Below are 6,000 nucleotides of genomic sequence, written 5' to 3'. Positions count from 1 at the left end.
TTCTGGCTGTAGCCGTATGTGATCTGTAGCTGAGTAATTATAACAGCCTTCTGAGCCTACCAGTAGGTGTAGAAGGCCCTTATTGTCCTATATCTATCATTTGATAACCACTGATAATACCCATATTTTGATTCTGATAATGCAACATTTGAATCAGTTATACATATACATTCGAATAAGTGTCATAACAATTAAAGTGTTATATTTATAGAGGACACCCATTAAAATGATTTAAATATAAAACAATTTAGCACAATCAATTACTGTTTTTAATAAGTACAGTTGTGAGTTAGTGCTTAGATAATTGTTTCATTTTAACATTTAATTCAATTCAATTCACCTTTATTTGTATAGCGCTTATACAATGTAGATTGTGTCAAAGCAGCTTAACATAAAAGGTCATAGTAAATAGGAACAGTGTAGTTCAGTTTGTAGTGTTTAAGTTCAGTTCAGTTTAGCTCAGTTCAGTGTGGTTTAATAATCACTACTGAGAGTCCAAACACTGAAGAGCAAATCCAACGATGCGCAGCTTTATAGATCCCGAACCATGCAAGCTAGTGGCGACAGCGGAGAGGGAAAAAAAACTTCACTAATTGTCGAAAGTGAAGAAAAAAAAACTTGAGAGAAACCAGGCTCAGTTGGGCATGATCATTTTAATTTCTCCGCTGGCCAAACGTCTTGTGCAGAGCTGCAGTCTCAGCGGCGGAGGCTGGAAGCTGGCCTCAGCGAAGACTCGTCTGTCTCTGGAGAGTCACAGGAATAAGTCTCATGTTCTCCACTCCTCCATGACCACCAAAGTAGCTGCTCAGGATACGGCCTGGTCCAGGATATGGAAACCTTGGGATCATCTCGTCGTTGGTCTTGGATCGAATCAGTGACTCTGCATAGTCTGAGGGCCTCGGGAAGAGTATCCCCAGGTGGAAATGGAGAATAAAGAGAATAATTAGCGTAGCTGCTGTTCACAGTGTATACAAACAAGATGCAGAACCTGTGTGGAAGCCCGCTAAGTGCTGCACTGAGTGTATGCTTTACTGAAACAGATAGGTCTTTAGTCTAGTTTTGAATTGGGAGAGTGTGTCTGAGCCTCGGACGTTATCAGGAAGGCTATTCCAGAGTTTAGGAGCTATAAATGAGAAGGCTCAACCTCCTTTACTCGACTTTGCTATTCTAGGTACTACCAGAAGCCCTAAGTTTTGAATATATCTGTTGTGCTGAATTATGATAAACATTATTTCATGCATTATTTCATGCATATTTTGATTATTTTTTACAAAGTGTGTTTCAAAACATTAAAGAAGATTTTTGCAAAGATGTTTGCATTCAATATGCTTTAAATTCTTTTTTTTTCTCAAAAAGTGGACCTTTTTGCACTTATTTGCCTCATTTTCTATTTAATTATGAGATTTAAACACTGCATTTTAGTGGCATTTTAAACACTATTTTAGCTGGATTAGCTTGTAGCTTATCCAAAATTCATGGATAACAACAATAGCCAAAATAGTACATAACAGTTTATAATTTACATTAAGGATATGTGTAAGATATCAGAGTGGTTTAAGTTGTGGATGTATATTTTGTTCTGGGGATAGTTTACCAAAACTTATGGAGTTGATTAAAACAGAAATTAAAAATTGAAATTGTGGTTTGACATAAACAAATTGTTGTTAAATATAAGTAAAACAAAGGTTATGTTATTTGTGAAATTAAAAAGGAGCATTAATATAGATTTAAAAATTGATAATGAAGTTATAGAAAGAGTATATGCAATTAGGTTTCTTGGTGTTGTATTGGACCATAAATTTAGTTGGAAACCGCAAATAAATAATGTGATGTCAAAATTAGCAAAAACTGCAGCAATAGTGTATAAAGCAAGATTTATCCTGGACAATAAATCAAAGTATTTATTATATAACGCACTTATGTTGCTATATATAAGTTATTGTGTTGACATTTGGGGAAATAACATAAATTAAAAAAGTAATTAGACTGATAGAAAATGTGAGGTATTTGGAGCATACAAATCCTTTATTTTTTAAATTGAAGATACTTAAGTTCAATGATTTGTTTAAATTTAAAACAGCACAATTTATGTGCAAAGCTAGGAATACGATACTTACGAAAGAAAGACAAGGGGGATATAACCTGAGGTTGAAAACAAGTACAACTATAAAATTTGTGTGCCCTTATGTTGTTTAAAATTATGAAACAGTCTGAAACAGATTCGCAAACATTGTCAGGATATTAATCAATTTAAAAAGTTGTATAAAAATATATTATAAAAGGAATATAATGATGAATAGAGGTGATTAAAAAAATGAGAAAGGTATGAAATTTCAATTAATGGCCGTTTGCAATACTGTGTATTTTTTGGGTTTATCTTATAAAATGTAAATGTACAAATGGAATCAAACATATAATATGTCAAAGATGCCAAAAGGATAAAATATTTCTTATGTAAAAAGAAGAGATAAGTAAAGAAGAAATAAGTTTAAGTAATAGATAAATGATGGGTGTGGTAATGGGGTGGGAAAATAATTTTTTGTTAAAGAATTTTGATGCATAATATTTCTGTTCGAAACAAATAAATCAAATCAAATTCCTTTTAATATGGTCCGCTTTTGGTGCTGCACACCATTTTATTGGTCATTTTAATAGACTAAGAATAAGGTCCAAGATTTAGAATAAAAGTTACTTGTAAAATGTTTTCTCAATTTAAAAACATTAGCGAAAGATGAATTCTCTTACATCAGATTATCAAATTAAAGTATTTGTTAGCAATAGCCAAAACTGATTTGCTAAAATCACACTGAAGCGACAGCCAACAGAGGATTCCACTTGATCTTAAAGCCTTTTATGGGTTGTTTTCAATATGGGTTATTTTCATGATGGCATAGCAGTCAAAATAGGACAAATGAGCTTATGTATGGGAAAAATTCCCATGGCACTTCACGTAAAGAGTAGGGGTGAAACCACGGTGTCCTGGCCAAATTCCCTCTATCGGCCCTTACTCATCGTGGCCTCCCGATTATCCCCATCCTCTGAATTGGCTCTGACACTGTTTCTCCACTCCACCTATAGCCGGTGTGTGGTGAGCGCATTGGCGCTGTTGTCCTGTGGCTGCCTTCGCATCATCATGGATTCTGCACACTGGTGGTGGTGTGGAGAGACCCCCCCCTCATGATTGTAAAGCACTTTGGGTGTATGGCCATACACAATAAATGTGCTTTATAAATACATTACATTGCATTAAACATTACCTCCCCCCTTCGCTCTGGCTACAGGCCTGGACATTGATATTAACTATTTACTTTAACTTTTAATTGAGTCTTTGTTCAATAGCTTGAAAAGTATAAATTTCCTTAAAAAATTCCAATTCCTTAAAAAAAAACTCTCATAATGATGTTTGACCTACAGTTTTTAGACAAAACTACCCTGCTGAACTTCTCATCCCCCGAACATTCAATTGATTTCTGGAAACGCATTAGAATATAGCAATTACAGCTCGCAAATCACTTCCATTAGTAACATCACCCTCCTCCCAGCGAACCATATACACACAGCGTCCTTTCTCTTCGCTTGTCTGCTGATAATCTCAATCTCAATTACCCCGAGGTATTTTTCTTGTACCTGGAGAAAAAGATCTGCTGTCTTGTACTGTATGTTAAAGCTCATCCATCAAGCAGGGTCAGGAGAGAGTGAACTCAGCCCATTATAGCGGAGCAGTGGATGGCAGGCCAGCGGACCAGATCTCAACACTACTGTCCTGTCTGCAAGATGAGCTGGTGGCCTGCTGAAGGAAGCAGGGCGGAAATGTGAAGTGCCCTGACATTTCCACAGACACGTCTGAAATCACAAGCCGTCACTCCCAAAGGCCACTCGGCTCAACAAGACTGTGAGTGTAATATCTGTGTATTCACCTGGTAATGGCACTTCTTTTTTTTTATACGTCAAAGGATGTTTTCTTCTGGGTCCAAACAGTTAGACAGATGCCATAAGCAAACAACAAACAGGAAGCATGCTGAAAATCCTGATTGAAATCAATGTAATTGGCGTAATATTTACAAAGTTATTAAAATAAATCATTCATTCATTCATTATTCATTCATTTTCTTTTAATCCGGGGTCGCCAAAGCGGAATGAACCACCAACTTATCCTGCACGTTTTTACACAGCGGATGCCCTTTCAACTGCAACCCATCACTGGGAAACATCCATACACCCTCATTCACACACATACACTACGGACAATTTAGCTTACTCAATTCACCTATACCACATGTCTTTGGACTTGTGGAGGAAACCGGAGCACCCGGAGGAAACCCACGCAAACACGGGGAGAACATGCAAACTCCACACAAAAACGCCAACTGACCCAGCCGAGGCTCGAACCACTCACCCACTTGCAGCCTGAGCAGATCACTCTGCGTACTGACGGCAAATGATTTAGCAACAGGAGTGTGAGGTATTTCCATTGTACAGTCCGAGACCTTCTTGGTTCGAGGCGAATGTGCTACCCACTGCACCACCACGTCGCCTATTAAAATAATTAATAATGTAAATAAATGAAAATACTTTTCCACTGATAAAGAGATTACTTTTAAATACCTAAAATATACTTTCATCTGCATGTTTCTGGTTCCAAACACTATATCAAACACCACAACAATTTGTACAACAGATTATAAAAAACACTAACAGATGAAGAAAAAAAAAATCTTCAGTTTGACAACACATGCAAATACAGAAATGATCTACAATTAAAAAATAGTACAGATCATAAAAACCGTTGACTTTAAGCAGGAGCAGTGTTGCCAACTTTTCAGACCACCTTAGTGAAATATTTTCAAAAAAGCGACTAGCGACAAATCTAGCGATTTTTTTTTTTTTTGTTACTGGAGATTTTTTTAGACTCTCATGTTTCCCTGCTGTACCGTCCCTACTCTTCTCATCGAGCTGCGGGTGATGCTGTCGGCTGCTCCCCTGCCTCAGAGCACTGACAGGCAGCCCAGTCGTCATACAGCAGTCTCATCCACCTGCAGCCTGAGCAGATCACTCTGTGTACTGACGGCAAATGATTTAGCACCGGGAGTGTGAGGTATTTCCATTGTACAGTCCAAGTGATCTGCTTCTCTTTTATTTTAACAATTTATTTTGACTGTTTATTCTTTTCTTGTTCACAATCACAGATATTTTAGTGACAGTTTCGGAACTTGTCTGAGTTTATTACATCTGAGAGATTACTGCAAATTCACTACACATCTATATTGATTCAAACAGCAATAAATTCAGTTAATGCTTGCATACATAAAGCGTAGTTCAAATAAAAACTACCCCTTTATTAACCATAGGCTGTTAAACAAACTGAAATGGTAGGATGTGATGACGTCAGTAATATGCAAATTGACGTATGATATAATCTAGTGACATTTAGCGACTTTTTGACCAGAGCTTAGCACCTTTTCATTGAAAATAGTTGGAAACATTGAAAAGGAGGCAGTCGGTTTTGTTATTTTGGTCTCCTGACAAATTTCCATTGGGTTCAGCAATATTTGCTGTTTGTTTCTGTATTTGCATGTGTTGTGAGAATATGTGAGTGTGTGTGTTGTCAAACTGATGAAGATATTTTCTCAAATTGTTAGTATTTTTCAATTTGCATGTGTTTTTTCAACCCAGGCTTTTTTTTCAACGTACTGCTATATACATATCTGAAGTTCACCAAATATGTCCCAGGAGCTACGTTTTTTTTTTTTTTTTGCAGTTTTTGTTATCGTGAATCTACCAGAGGCCGCTGTGTACGTTTTTTGAGATCTCAAATTTCTCGCAAGTGCAATTTGTGCCTGTTGTTCTCACGTAAATCCACCAGAGGCCATTGTTGACTGACTAAACAACTGACTGAATGACTGACTGACTGACTGACTGACCGATCGACTGACCCACCCTCCTCCTTTCCTAAACCTAAATCCAGAAAAAGAAAAGCCGTCACCACGTTTTTAGTCTACT

Source organism: Danio aesculapii, chromosome 2, assembly GCF_903798145.1.
Source record: "Danio aesculapii chromosome 2, fDanAes4.1, whole genome shotgun sequence".
Taxonomy (NCBI): Eukaryota; Metazoa; Chordata; class Actinopteri; order Cypriniformes; family Danionidae; genus Danio; species Danio aesculapii.
Note: the sequence above shows the minus strand (reverse complement) of the source record.